At 36.4% G+C, this 14416-nt stretch overlaps 1 protein-coding gene and 2 pseudogenes across 2 annotated transcripts in view; 2 read left to right on the top strand and 1 right to left on the bottom strand.

Annotated features, from left to right (window-relative positions):
- Cimip6 (ciliary microtubule inner protein 6) overlaps nucleotides 1-14416 on the top strand; it is a 297684-nt gene that overhangs the window by 24286 nt on the left and 258982 nt on the right. The gene's annotated exons all lie outside the window — the stretch shown is intronic.
- LOC147826965 (vitamin K epoxide reductase complex subunit 1-like protein 1 pseudogene) lies at nucleotides 105-2094 on the top strand (annotated as a pseudogene).
- Nucleotides 9619-9911, bottom strand: LOC147826964 (apelin receptor early endogenous ligand pseudogene; annotated as a pseudogene).

Genomic DNA, 14416 nt, shown 5'->3' with positions numbered 1-14416 from the left:
GCAACATACCAGTTGGGTGGGATCATCCAAGAGATTCCAGCTATCTTTAAATTTTTTAGATTATCATAAAAATTAAAATAAAAATGTTTAAAAATATCATCAAGACGGCGGAGGCAGCGGCGGCTGGGTCGGGCCCCGACGGATGGCTGAGGTGGAGGCAGTGGGCGGCAGCAGGGGCGGGAAGATGGCGGCGCCCGTGCTGCTGAGAGTGTGCCGCGCTGGGAGCGGGTGGCTCGGTGCGCCAGGTGCGTCACCGGGATCCTGCTGTCCAGCTACGCCTACCACGTGGAGCGGGAGAAGGAGCGCTACCCGGAACACCCGGCCCTCTGCGACCTGGGGCCATGGGTGAGGTGCTCGGCCGCCCTCGTCTCCAGTCATGACAGCAAGTGCAGTTGCAGCTTTAATCCTCATGACATCTTCCATCGTGTCTGTCGTGGGGTCTTTGTACCTGGCCCACATTCTGTACTTTGTGCTGAAGGAGTTTTGCATCATCTGCATCGCCACTTACGTGCTAAACTTCATTCTTATCATCATCAAGTACAAACGACTAGTTTACTTGAACGAGGCCTGGAAACGGCAGCTGCAGCCCAAGCAGGACTGACCACCTGACGAGCTCTTCCTGACAGTCTGAAATCCCTTTCTCCATTAAGTTTATTTCGCAACAGTTTTGGTTTTAATTTTTCAAAACAGACACTTTCCCTAAGAATCTTAAACTGATTTTTAAAAATACTGTAAATTAGAAGGAGCCCTCGCTATTTTCTGTGTCAATTTTCATTTTAAATATGGACACTAAAAAAGGATACGCCAAGCCAATCAAAGACAAGCTTTAACTTTACTTTGAAGATGTTTCTGAGATAATAAAATGTAGCCCTAGCCCCCTTTCCTTAGTGAGCAACCATTGCTAGTAATTCTTAATGTGTATAAATTCAATTTCAGGTGTAACAAATGTGATCATGACATGAAAATATTTTAGAATAGATAACTATTAAATATTGCCATGTTTACAATATGTAATATGTTCTTAGCTGATGGATTAAAACATATAGATTCAACTAGAATCCATTTATGTGGTATTTGTACATACAGGTAGAAATATTGGATCCATCTCTGCAGAACTTACTGTACAGTTTAGGTGACATGTAGCAATGAGGACTCGTCAGCTTGACGCCGACCGATGAAGTAGTGAAAATAGTAAGCCCATACAGAGCGTCTTGTGAGAAGTACTGGCAGCCGTGGGTGCGGCATTGACAGCAAAACATAACAGGGAGGTGAGTTCCCTCTCATCTCCTTGTTCTGAAAGGAAGAAACTATATTTGAACGTCCAAGTCAAGTTTGTGACTAGTCATGAAACTGGATCAATCGCAGCCTTACAGAATGAGTCCGAGAACGTCAGGACACTGAAGTTGGGAAAACTGGTATATTCTTTTGGGGGCGAAAAACTGGAAATATCAATGTGGCATTTTTAGGTAAAGGGTCTTACAGTAGTTGAATTTTCAATGCAAATATTTTTCCTTGATATTGGTGCCACTCAGCCAAACAGTATTATGATAATAACCAGTGTAAGCCCGGTCGCCTGAGTAGGATTGCTCTCGGGTACCTCCATAGTGTTTTCCCTTATTGTTTCTTTCTGCACTAAGGATTGTTAGTAATTGTTTTAGAATCAAATATTGGATCTGTAAACTTCAGGGCTGACACACTGCTCCCTCTGTTCAATCGGGAGAAGTCCTACCAGTAGAAGTATCCGAAGGTGAAATGCAGACATGTTGTCACTGCTGTTTCTGGCAGTAAGAATTTTTTAAGGTGATTTGAATAAACCCAAATGAAATTGTGACAGTATGTTTCTATGGTTAACATCTTCTATCAGAATGTTAAAAGTGCCTCCTGTCTTAAATCTCAAACCAAATATTTTGTGTGTTGAACTTGGGCAGAAGTGTCCTTCCTTCCTTACCATGAAACAAAACCTGCACTCTCCAGAAAGGTTCTGTATGATCATTTTATTCCATAGATTGAGAAGTGGTAGCGGTGATTTTGCTTCTAATTAATCATTAATAGTCAATTAGACTGGTAACTTTTGAGTGCTTTATTTGCCATCTTTTTGAAGGGAGGAGACAGGCTCTCTGCTCTGTAAACTAAAACCTGTAGAGTCAGCAGTTGTTCAGTAGTTTACAACCAACTGTCATATAATTGACACATTGTAAGTCCTGTGGCCCCAGGCAGGTATAAAATCTAAATTGTCATGAATTTTTAATGGGTCTTAACCAGTTTATTAAAAGATAGCTTAATTCAGAAAAAAATATCATCAGAATTTGAAGACTTTTAATAACAATTTTATAAATCTTAGTTTGAGAAATATTGCTGTAGAATATCAACAGTTTCCTGATGGTGAACAAAAAGACTTTGGGCTCCAGATTCAAATTTTTATTTAAATAAACTTGTAAATAATTTTTCAATTCTAAATCCTGTTAAAATATAGAACTATAATGATATTTAACTCTAATGTCCAGAGCCCAACATATGAAATATTTATTATAAATAATTTTGATCTGTCCTTATTTTTAAGAGAGAAACCTCACTGCTGATGATTTTGCTTTGCTGATCTGATGATCTACTAAACATTCTGCTTTACTTGTCATGGCTATAAAAATGGAATGCTCAGCTCAGCTGTATCTTGGCTATGAGCAGTGTTTTCAGTTTAATTTTTGGGTATATAGTTTCTATTTTTATTTTACTTTGAGAATTACGATGTTCAGATTTTTGTGTTATTGTTTCTATATTATTAGAAGTGATTCATTTACTAAAGAATAACTGGACTTACCAGGATTTTCCTACCTGATTTGTGTTTTAAGTATCTTGAAATGTTTACCTTTTCTCTGCATGTTACATTACAGTGCCCCCTTTATTATACAACTTTAAGACACGTTATTTCCATCCTAATTGACCAGCAGGGTAGGACACCATCAGTGCTTCATGGTGCCAGAAAATCAATCTCTCTCTCTCTCTCTCTCTCTTCTTCTTCCTCCCTCCCTCCTTCCCTCCCTCTCTGTGTCTGTCTCTGTCTCTCTTCTCCCCTAATTTATTACTAGCTAGTTTATTTGGGGCATTTATTACTTTATTTGATTATTTCAATCAAGAATATAATATGTTTGCATTAGATAAAGGATGATTCTAAGTTCTACCTACTGCCTGCTCTAGTGCTTGGCACAGAGTAGGTATTCATTGTAAATGAAAAAAGGAGTGAATAAATGAAGAATGAATGAATTTAGGTTACTAGTAGAGGGGATGGTCTGGCAGTGTTACTTTTTTAGCAGAAGCAAATTTGGATTGTTTTCCACTTAAAGCTGGAGACTGTCTTACAGATTTTCACATTGCTTGAACTTTTAGTTTTGGAGATTTGGGAATCCTTTGGAAAACTTTTTAATTCCTTTGACAGTACACATATGGTGAGGATGATCTTTGGCTAACCAAGTGGATGGATTGCCTTTTACGTCACAGGGAACAGTCACCATAGATCACTATCAAATTTCACTCAGAATTTCTACTTTGTTTTGCTTTACAATTTTAGTAGAAGTTCACCTGTCATCCTGGAACCTCATAGGTGCTTTCCTTTGCCCTTCACAGCTGACTGAGAATGCATTTGTCTGTGCTTAAATAAACAACTACTCATCATTTTGTAGTAGTCTGCTTTGGAGGCTTTAGTGTCTGTTTACCAGCTCTCAGCATCAAACAGAAGTGATAGCACTATGAAAGGGGAAGGAAAGGCTTTATTTCTAACTTACCACAAACAGCTTATTGAATGTGCCCCGTGCACCAAGATGGAAGTAGAAGAGCTGATATGCATGCCTGCCAGTCAGTTCACCCACTGAGTCAGCCTGTTTCCTTCCATAAAGTAGTTATGCAATCCATAGGTGTATAGAAGCAAAATACATTTGATAAACTAAGTTTATTTCACTTTAACAAAAACAGTAAATATATTCCTCTACAAAAATATTCCAAAAGTTTATGTAAAGAAAAATTCAATTCCCTGTAATCTCACCATAGAAATAACTCATTCTAATAGAAGCTCACATTTTTCCTCAAAAATGTCTTGGCTATTTTCAGCACAAGGGCTTAAGAATATTTTTTTTTATTAAGAGGTAATACATATTTACTTACCTTTAAGGGACAAAAGAAGATATAGAGTAAATAAAGAGAAAAATATCCATTATAGTGTCACTGTACAGAATGTTGTGTAAATTTATAAGCAGGTATAGAATGTTTTATAAAACTAGAAGCACATCATACATATTTAGGTATAATCTTGTTTTCTGAATGTTTTTTCATGTCAATAAGTGCATATTCTTGTGATTATTACTAGTGTCTGCAAAATATTCCATCATGTTGATGTATAAAATAAATTCATTTAATAAAGCTAATACTGATTAAATTAGATCATTTAAAGTTACCTTTTATACTTATTTATGGTGGGGTTAGTGTCAAAAAATAGTTTTGCATTTCGGTGAGTCCAATCTGTCGGTCTTGTTATAGTTTCTGCCTTAGGAATAGTTTTTTGTTTAGGAATTCCTTCCTAACACAAATATTTCAAAATTATTCAGCTCTGTTTTCTTTTAGTAGTTGATTATTTCTATTTTAAAACATTAACCAGTATACAATTTATCTTACATATTCTGAAGCAGGAATCTAACTTTTTTTCTAAAATTCTTTGTTAAATAATTTATCACACTACCAATTTCAGATGCCAATTTTGTCATAAGCAGAAATTCTTATAAATAATTTAGTCTGTTCCTAGTCTTTTAAATTTAGTTCTATTGATCTGTTTTATTCATGGGCCAGATCCATACTGTTTTAATTATTGAGGGTTTATAATATGTTTCAAATGATGTCTAGTCGAGCAACAACCCTTCTTTTCTTGAAGATTTTTGGCTAATTTAACAGCTGATCACCTTCCAGATAAGTTTAAAAATATTAGTCAAATTTTTTTTGCAACTTTAACTTTTTATTGGAATTATGATGAATGTAAAGACTTGGGGGAAGAATTACAGAATTTTTCTGTCAATCTATCTTCAAGTCTTTTTGTTTTTTAGCTCTTAACATGTTTTTAGTTTTCATCATGTATCTGTTACATGCACATTATTATTATGCTTATTTCAAAATATTTTTTCCTTTGTTGCTATTGCCAGTGGAAGCTTTTCCTCAGATTTTCTGAATATTGCTGTGTAAATAAAAATGAATTTGATTATTTGTTTTATATTCTATTTTCTATTTATTTACTTTTTCTAAAAGATTTTTATTTTTCTGGGTTTTCCATAGAAAAGCATTAAACAATTGTTGATTATCTTAAATTTTTCTTCATAAAGGTAATGTTAAGATGTATCATTTAGGATTGCATTTTGCTACATGTAATGGAAATCCAATTACAGTATCTTAATTAAATAGGATCCCTCTCTCTCTCCCTCTCCCTCTCTCTGACCCTCTCCCCCTCCCCACTCCTTCCCTTGTCTCTCCTTTCTCCCTCTCCTTCTCCTCTCTCGCTCCCCAACCCGCCTCCATAACAGGCCTGAAGGTATATAGTCAATGCCTGGTACAGAGATAACATGATGTCACCAGTGTCATGCACAACCTGAAGTATGTATCTTGGATATGGAAGTTATACTTAAAGACATTAGGATCAATAAGTGGATGATAAAATACATTGGAAAAGTTCAATAATTAAAGATAGTTATGTGTTAAATTTCATATGCACAGAAAAATAATACATGCTATCAAAGATTAGAGGTAGACAAGCTACTGAGAAGATGAAGTCCACTAGGAAATCTTCAGTGTAAGAGATGGGACTTGTGCAGGCTCTAAAGAGATGAGTCAAATACTATACAGAAGGATTGATTGGTTGTTTGTTTTGCAAGCAGAGAAATAATGCCCTTAGGGCATGTTTTTAAAACACCACATCAATTTAGCAAGGGTAATGCACTCATAATATGGGACAGTTGAAAATAAGTTCAGAAAAATAAATTGAGACAGCATAATGATGAGTTTTAAAATGCCACCAAAAAGAATTTGGATTTGAGACTTGTTCAAATGAGAAAATTCATTGCAGGGTTCTAAAAGGAGGACTAATATGGGGAAGTAGAATAGAAATAATATATAACTTACATATTAGTTCATTAGAATTAATACCCAATGCTATACCTACTACCCATTAGTTATGTTCATGACAATTTTGACCAAAGAGGTTGGCCCTAAAGGGTCTCTAATACCTAAAATAGATATTTGACATGGTTACATTTGGGGTCCTGAATTATAGAACAATGGAAGTCTAGAAACAAAGATCTTCTGTTAAACTTATTTTTATATTGCCAAGAAATCCTTTGTATCCATTATTATTACAATATAAATTTTAAAATGTTAGCAAATTTTGTCATATTAACACCCAAGTGTAATCTTTCTTAATTAAGATCATTTCTCTAAGCTCACACTGAATAATTTATAATATAATGATTGAAAACAGATTGGTGCTGCTTTGATTAACTGTGCTTTTTTTCTGTTATTTTCTCAACCTAAAATTTTAAGTTTATTCAAAATACTTAAACTTCAAAGCATTTATGTTGACTTAATGTCTTATTTTTCCTTTTAAATAACCTTATATTTTATATTTCTTTTTTAAATAAGTGAGGTGTATTAAAGCTTTCCCCCATATACTTAAGAATTTCCTTAAACGGCAGATATGTATTCAACTGCAAATCTCATAAAATAGTAAAGATTTGTTTTCTTTTCCTCCTCCCCCTCCCCCCCCTTCCTTTGTTCTTTTTTTTTTGTTTTCTTGGTACCGGGGATTGAACTCAGGACCTTGGACTTGCTAGGCAGGCAGGGTGCCACTGAGCCAAGTACCCGGCCCTGTTTTTTTGTTTTTTGAGTCTTGCTATGTACTTCAGGTTGGCATCGAACTCACTGCAATCCCCCTGCCTCAGCCTCCTGAGTGCTGGAATTATATGTTATCTTCTCTTTTAATTATGGTATCAATTACTTTTTGATGGTTTAGCATAGCAGTTTGAGTAAAGAGAATGAAAACACAGAAAATATGTTTGAACTGATTTCCTATATAATATAAATGAATACCGGAAGCCTGACTTACCTTAATTCTTTAGTGATGAAATATCAGAAATTTTCATTTCAGAATATCACAATTAGTGCTTCATCTCTCCAGAACCTTTTCCTTAATTATCGTAAGATCTTTCTTTTCAGAGTCTCATTAATATGAATATAACTCCAGGTAAAAATACAGATTTATAAATAATTTATTTCAACTAGTTAAAATTTCAGTATTTATTGTTGAATACTTTTGCATTATTGTTTAGCCTCATTCCACTGAGGCTGGGTTTGGCCATGTGACTTGATTTAAGTGAGTAAATGTTAGTGCATGCAATATAAAACTTTCAATATGCTTGCATGGTTTGGCTTGGGTTTTTCACACTGGTGATTTGTGAGGAAAAGAGATTTTGCTGGACTGCTGCTATTCTATCAGCTTAGGTCTCAAAATGAACACAGATGAAGCAAACCTAAGCCCAAACTGCAGCCTGAATTAGAGAGCCACATCCAATCCCAGTCTTGACTTGACAAAGTAGTCAGCATCCAGACCTGTGAACATGAGGAAAAAACACTTTTTATTGTAAGTCATTGACTTCAGGATGCTTTGTATGTAGAAGTATTTTGCCAATAGCTGACTAGCACAGTCATTTTTTTTTCCTTTTATTGGTACATTTTAGGTGTCCAACATAATGACATTCATCATTGGAAATTTGCACCTTTACATCTCCTGGTTCTTATTTTTTCCCCTTCCCCTACCCTCCCTTCAACTCCTCCATCCCTCTCTATTTACAAAGACTTTATTTCCATTTTTTTCTTTTTCTCGTATTAATTTCATTCCCCTCTTTCCTTTCCCCTGCCCCTCCCACTTCCCCCTCCCCATTGCCCCTTTTCTTCCTATTTCACATTATCTATTATACCTTTTAGTCCTTAGTTACACTTTCAGTTTCTCACACTAGAGAAACTATTTGGTATTTACACATGTGTGTCCTATTTATTTCACTTAAGAGTATTGCCTCAGTGTGCATCCCTTTAGCTATAAATGTCTCTAATTTCTCATTTTTTATGGCTGAGTACTACTCCATTTTATTTAAAAAAACTCATTTGTTTATCCAGTCTCCAGTTGATGGGCATTTGGGCTGTTTCCAAGTTTTAGCTGTTACAAATTGTGCTGCTATGAACATGGGTGCATATATGTCACTGTGGTATGATTCTTTTAATTCTTTGGGGAAGATCCCCAGCAGGGGAATAGCTAGGTCAAATGAAACTTCCAGTCCTAGTTCTTTGAGGTATCTCCATACTGATTTCCACAGTGGTTGCACCAGTCTACACTCCCACCAGCAGTGGAGCAGGGTTCCTCTTTCCCCACAGCCAAGCCAGCATTTGTTATTGATTGATTTCATGATAGCAGCCATTCTTTCTGGAGTGAGGTGGAATCTCAGCGTTGTTTTCATTGGCATCTCTCAAATGACCAGTGATGTCGAACATTTTTTCATATGTTTATTTGCCATGTCTACTTCTTTGTCTGAGAAATGTCTGTTCCTTTCCGATGCCCATTTTTGCATTGGGTCTTTAAATTTGGGAGGTCTAATCTTTTTAAGTTCTTTATAGATTCGAGATAGTAGACTTTTGTCTGAGGAAGAGCAGGTGAAGATTTTTTCCCACATTGTGGGTTGTCTCTTCACACTGCTGGTGGTTTCTCTTGCTGTGCAGAAGCTTTTTAATAAGAAGAGATCCTACTTGTTGATTGTTTGTGCTAGTTCACAGGCAACTGAGGTTTTGTTCATAAAATCTTTTCCTACACCAATATCTTCAAGAGTTCTACCTAACCTCTGTTCCAGCTGGTTCAGAGTTTCTGTTTTAACATTTAGATCTTTAATCCATTTCGATTTTAATTTAGTGCATGGTGAGAGATATAGGTCTAATTTTAATCTTTGGGAGGTTGAAACCCAATTTTTCTAGCACCATTTTTTTTATACTTTCCTTTACACCTTTATAAAATACAATATCATACTTTTATAAACACTAAAGCTTACCATATAAAATGACAAGAATAACTTTTTCCAGTATAAATAATTAATGAATTGATTATTTTCTCCCTATACTGTAAATCCAGTTAATGTATCTGATTTTATTTTATTTTATTTTATTTTATTTTTTTGGTATGGTGATCAAACTCAGGACCTTGCATTTGCCAGGCAAGCGCTGTGCTGCTGAGCTATAGCCCTGGTGCATTTGATTTTAGATTAAATACTTCAAAGCATACTTTTGGAAAATTATAGGAGTAGGGAAAAAAACCCTTTAAATTCTTACACTTTTTACCATTACAGAATTTAAAAACATTACAAAATATTTTCCTTTTTAATTTGTATAAGAATAATAATGCACAGAAAAAGAGGAGAGATTTTTGTTATGAAGGCAAATAATGGTGGTTCAGACTTCACTTTTCAACTTATATAATTGTTCTTCTTAAAAACCCACCCCAGATGCTTTCTGGACAGTAATGTTGAGCAGTCATGTAGATGTCACAGTGAGGTCCTTGCAGTGAGTGAGGTGAATCACCAGCCCTTCCTTCCCTCCTGCAGGCCCAAGGCCACCAGCTCCAGGTTCTCTCAGGAGAAGGGCACCCAGGAATGGAGTGGCAGGCATCTCCACTGAAAGCAATTGTGTCTGTGTAGCTTTCTTCTCAGGGCCAAATTAGCTGGTCTCTGTCTGTGGATAAGGAGGAGACTCATCATGAAAATTAAAAATACACAAAAAATTTGCCAAAATCTCATTTTTCTGCCACACACAAGTGGAGCAATAGATCTCAAAGTAAACCAAAAAATCTGTAAATAGCCTGTGCAGTATTGATGTGGCTGTCCTCACATCCTAATGACAAACTCCAAGAACTTTAGCACCATTTATTAATGAGGCTATCTTTCCTCCAGTGAGGGTGTTTGGCTCCTTTGTCAAAGATGAGGTGACTGAGTGTGTCTGGAGTTGTTTCTGCATCTTCTAATCTGTTCCACTGGTCCTCAGGTCTGTTTCTTGCCACTACCATGCTGTTTTTATCACAGTAGCTTTGTAGTATAGTTTCAAGTTGGGGGTTGTGATGCCCCCTGCCATGTCTCTGTTGTCTAGAAAAGCTTTTGCTATTCTGGGTCTCTTCTTGTTCCAAATGAATTTTTGGATTGTTTTCTTAAGGTCCGTGAAATATGCTGCTGGGATTTCAATTGGGATTGCATTGAATCTATATAGCAGTTTTGGAAGTATGGCCATTTTCACTGTGTTGATCCTTCCTACCCAGGATCAGGGGATGTCTTTCCATTTTCTGATATCATCTTCAATCTCTCTTTTCAGAGTGCCATAGTTTTCAGAAAAGAGGTCTTTGATTTCTTTTGTTAGGTTGATTCCTAGGCATTTCAGTTTTTTGGATGCTATTGTGAAAGGAATTGTTTGCCCTATTTCTGTCTCAGTGAGTCTGTTCTTCGTGTAGAGGAAAGCTATTGATTTTTGTGTGTTGACTTTGTATCCAGCTACTTGACTGAATTTGGTTATTAAGTCTAGAAGACTTTTGGTGGAGTTCTTAGGGTCTTCTATATAGAGTATCATGTCATCTGCAAATAATGACAATTTGACGTCTTCATTTCCTATCTTTATTCTTTTTATTGCTTTCTCTTGTCTAATTGCCATGGCTAATGTTTCCAAAACTATATGGAGCAGGAGTGGTGATAATGGACATCCTTGTCTTGTTCCTGATTTGAGTGTGAAGCATTTCAGTTTTTGACCATTTAGCATGATATTGGCTGTTGGTGTTTCATAGATGGCTTTTATCAGGTTGAGGTAGAGATCATCTATTCCAATTTTTTGTAGGGTTTTTTTTTTATCATAAATGCATGTTGAATTTTGTCAAATTCTTTTTCTGCATCTATTGAGATGATCATATGGTTTTTATCTTTGGCTCTATTGATATAGTGTATTACATTGATTGATTTGTGTATGTTGAACCATCTCTGCATCCCTGGGATGAATCCCATTTGGTCAGGGTGTATGATCTTCTTGATGATCTTCTGCATTGTATTTGCCAGTATGTTATTAAGGATTTTTGCATCTATGTTCATTAGTGAGATTGACCTATAGTTATGTTTTTCAGTTGGGTCTTTCTCTGCTTTGGGGATCAAGGTGATGCTTGCTTCTAGGAATGAATTTGGGAGTATTGCTTCCCTTTCAATTTCATTGAAGAGTTTAAAGAGTAGTGGCAGTAGTTCCCCTTTAAATGTCTTGTAGAATTCAACAGTGAAGCCATCAGGACCCAGGTTTTTCTTAGTTGGTATGTTTTTAATTACATTTTCAGTTTCATTGATATTGGGTTGTTTAGAATTTTTAGGTCTTCTTTATTCAACTTTGGTAATTCATACATATCTAGCAATCTGTCCGTTTCTTCTGTGTTTTCCACCTTATTGACATATAGGTTCTTGAAATAGGGATTGATGATCCTCTGGATTTCTGCTGGGTGCATTGTAATTTCATCCTTTTCATTTCTAATTGCATGGATTTGGGCCTTTTCTTTCCTTTTTCTGATAAGGTTGGCTAAGGGTTTGTCAATTTTGTTGATTCTTTCAAAGAACCAACTCTTGGCTTCATTGATTTTTTTGTATCATTCTCTTAGTCTCCATTGCATTGATTTCTGGTGTGATCTTTATAATTTCCTCCCTTGTATGAGCTATGTATGCTCTTCTTTCTCTAGAAGCTTGAGGTTCAGCATCAGGTTGTTTAATTGGGCTCTCTCTGTTTTCCTAATATGAGTATTCACTGCTATGAATTTTCCTCATAGACTGCTTTCACTGTGTCCCATAGGTTCCAATATGTTGTATTGTTGTCATTTAATTGAAGGAAATGGTTGATTTCTTCAACTTCCTCTGTGACCCATTATTTATTCAGAAGTGTGTTGTTCAATTTCCATATGTTTATGAAATTTTTGTGCTTTCTTTTGCTATTGATCTCCAATTTCATTGCACTATGGTCTGATAATATACAGGGGATAACTTCAATTCCTTTGTACTTAAACATGTTCTATGAGCGACTATGTGGTCTATTTTGGACAATGACCCATGTGTAGCTAAAAAGAGTGTGTATTCTGATTTTGTGGGGTGGAATACTCTATAAACATCTGTTAAGTTCATTTGTTCAAGAGTTTCATTGAATTTTAGTATTTCATTGCTTATTTTTTGTCTAGTTGATCTATTTGTGGCAGTGGGGTGTTGAGGTCCCCCACTACAATTGTATTATTGCATATATGACTTTTCATGTCTCTTAGTATTTGTTTTATACAGTTGGGTTCACTAGTGTTTGGTGCATAGATATTTATGATTGTCAACTCTTCCTCTTACATTGTTCCCTTTACCAGGATATAGTGTCCTTTGTCTCTCTTAATCAGTGTTGGTTTGAAATCCAATTGATCTGCAAAGAGAATAGCTACTCCTGCTTTTTGGGGGGGTTCCTGTTGCATAAAGTATTGTTTTCCACCCTTTAACTTTCAGTCTGTGAGTTTCTTTTTGAATTAAGTGTTTTTCTTGTATGTAGCATATTGTTGGATCTTGCTTCATGACCCATTCTGCCAGTCTATTTCTTTTGATTGGTGAATTGAGAGCCTTAACATTGATGGTTATAACTGATTCATATTGACTTTTCATTGTCATGACTTTTTCTTTTTGTTGGATTCTACCCCATTGTGTTTAATTTCATGTCACACCCAATGGATTCCTTCTGCTGAGCTTCCTGGGGTTGAGATCCTCATTGTCTTTTCCTAGGATATTGTCTAAAATTTTTTTGAGTGCTGGTTTGGTATTCATGAAGTTCCTAAGGTGCTTTTTGTCACGAAAGTATCTTATTTCTCCATCAATTTTGAAAGATAGTTTTACAGGGTACATCAATCTTGGTTGGAGGCTGTTTTCCTTTAGGGCTTGAAATATGCCCCTCCAGGCTCTTCTTGCCTTGAGGGTTTGCATTGAGAAGTGTGCTGTGATTCTGATGGGCTTTCCTTTGTATGTGATTTATTTCTTTTCTTTAACTATCATAGAATTTTGTTCTTCTTTTGGGTTTCTGGAATCTTAGCTATTACATGCCTATGTGTAGATGTTTTTGATCAGTGCTAGTTGGAGTCCTATATGCCTCCCTTAGCTGTATGTCAAGTTCTTTTCCCCTGCTTGGGAAGTTTTCTGCCATCACTTCTGTGAACATTTTTTTTATATCATTTGCACTGTCTCCTGTTTCTTCATTGACTCTGATCAGTCTTATGTTATTCTTCTTTGCCTTATGTAGCAGCTGCTGGATTGATTTCTTGTGGTCCCTTATAATTTTAAAGAAATTTTTTCCTTTCCTGGTCACTAATTGGAGTCTTATCTTCTATATCTGAAATCCTGTCCTTACATTGGCTCATTGTGCTGTGCAAACTTTCAATGGAATTTTTAATCTCCTGGGTATCTGTTTGCATCTTTTTATGGATTCCATTTGTTTCATATTATGGGATTCCATCATGTTCCTCAGCTCCTCTCTAGATTTATTAATCATGTCTTGCACTATGGGCACAATCTCTGCTGTTATCTGAGAATGTATTTTTGATTTCATTTTTTCCAGATCCTCTTTTGTTGCCAGTTCAGAGAGTCCAGGTGGTTGAGTATCAGAGTGTTCCATCTCCTTTTCCTTTGGGGTTGCTGTAGGTGATCTGGAAGTCTGGTTTTGAGACTTGTTTATGTGTCTTCTCATTTCAAACAGGGAGCAGTTGTGTGTGTGTGTGCGCGCGCGCTTCTGGCACCCGTGTGGTTCATCTTCTCTGCAGTGGTATGGTGGCCCAGAAGCCTCCTCCTTTGTTCTAGGAGCAATGCTACGGCAGCCCAGATGCCTCCTCTGCACTGGGATTGGTACTACAGAGGCCAGGAAGCCTCCTCTGTGCTAGGAGCGGTGCTACGGCAGCCCGGAAGGCTCCTTTGCTCTGGGAGCAGTGGTATGGCGGCCCAAAAGCCTCCTATGGGCTGGGAGCAGTGCTCCTTAAAGATTTCTTTTCCACTTATTTCTTTCTTAGACAAATAATAAAATGAGCTTTCACTTTCTAAGTATACAATAACAAGGAGGGAATGAAGGGAGACATTCTAAAAGATGCCAAAAAATATAAGACACTAACACAGAATTAATAACTTGTTGCAGAAAACCCAGGGGGTGGTAGGCTAAGCCAGTGTTAAATTAAATTCCCTAGTGTATCTAGCTACTGCTTTACTGTAGTGGAGTAGCTACTTTGGTGACTACTTTCAGTTAAATATTTAGAGAAAATAGGGGCAAATTTGTGAGAAAGTGAAGTCTT

The sequence above is a fragment of the Heterocephalus glaber genome, unplaced genomic scaffold (genome assembly GCF_053883595.1).
Source record: "Heterocephalus glaber isolate CG9 unplaced genomic scaffold, H.glaber_assembly_v1.0 deba00001457, whole genome shotgun sequence".
Classification (NCBI taxonomy): domain Eukaryota; kingdom Metazoa; phylum Chordata; class Mammalia; order Rodentia; family Bathyergidae; genus Heterocephalus; species Heterocephalus glaber.
Note: the sequence above shows the minus strand (reverse complement) of the source record. Positions and strands in the feature narration are given on the sequence as shown.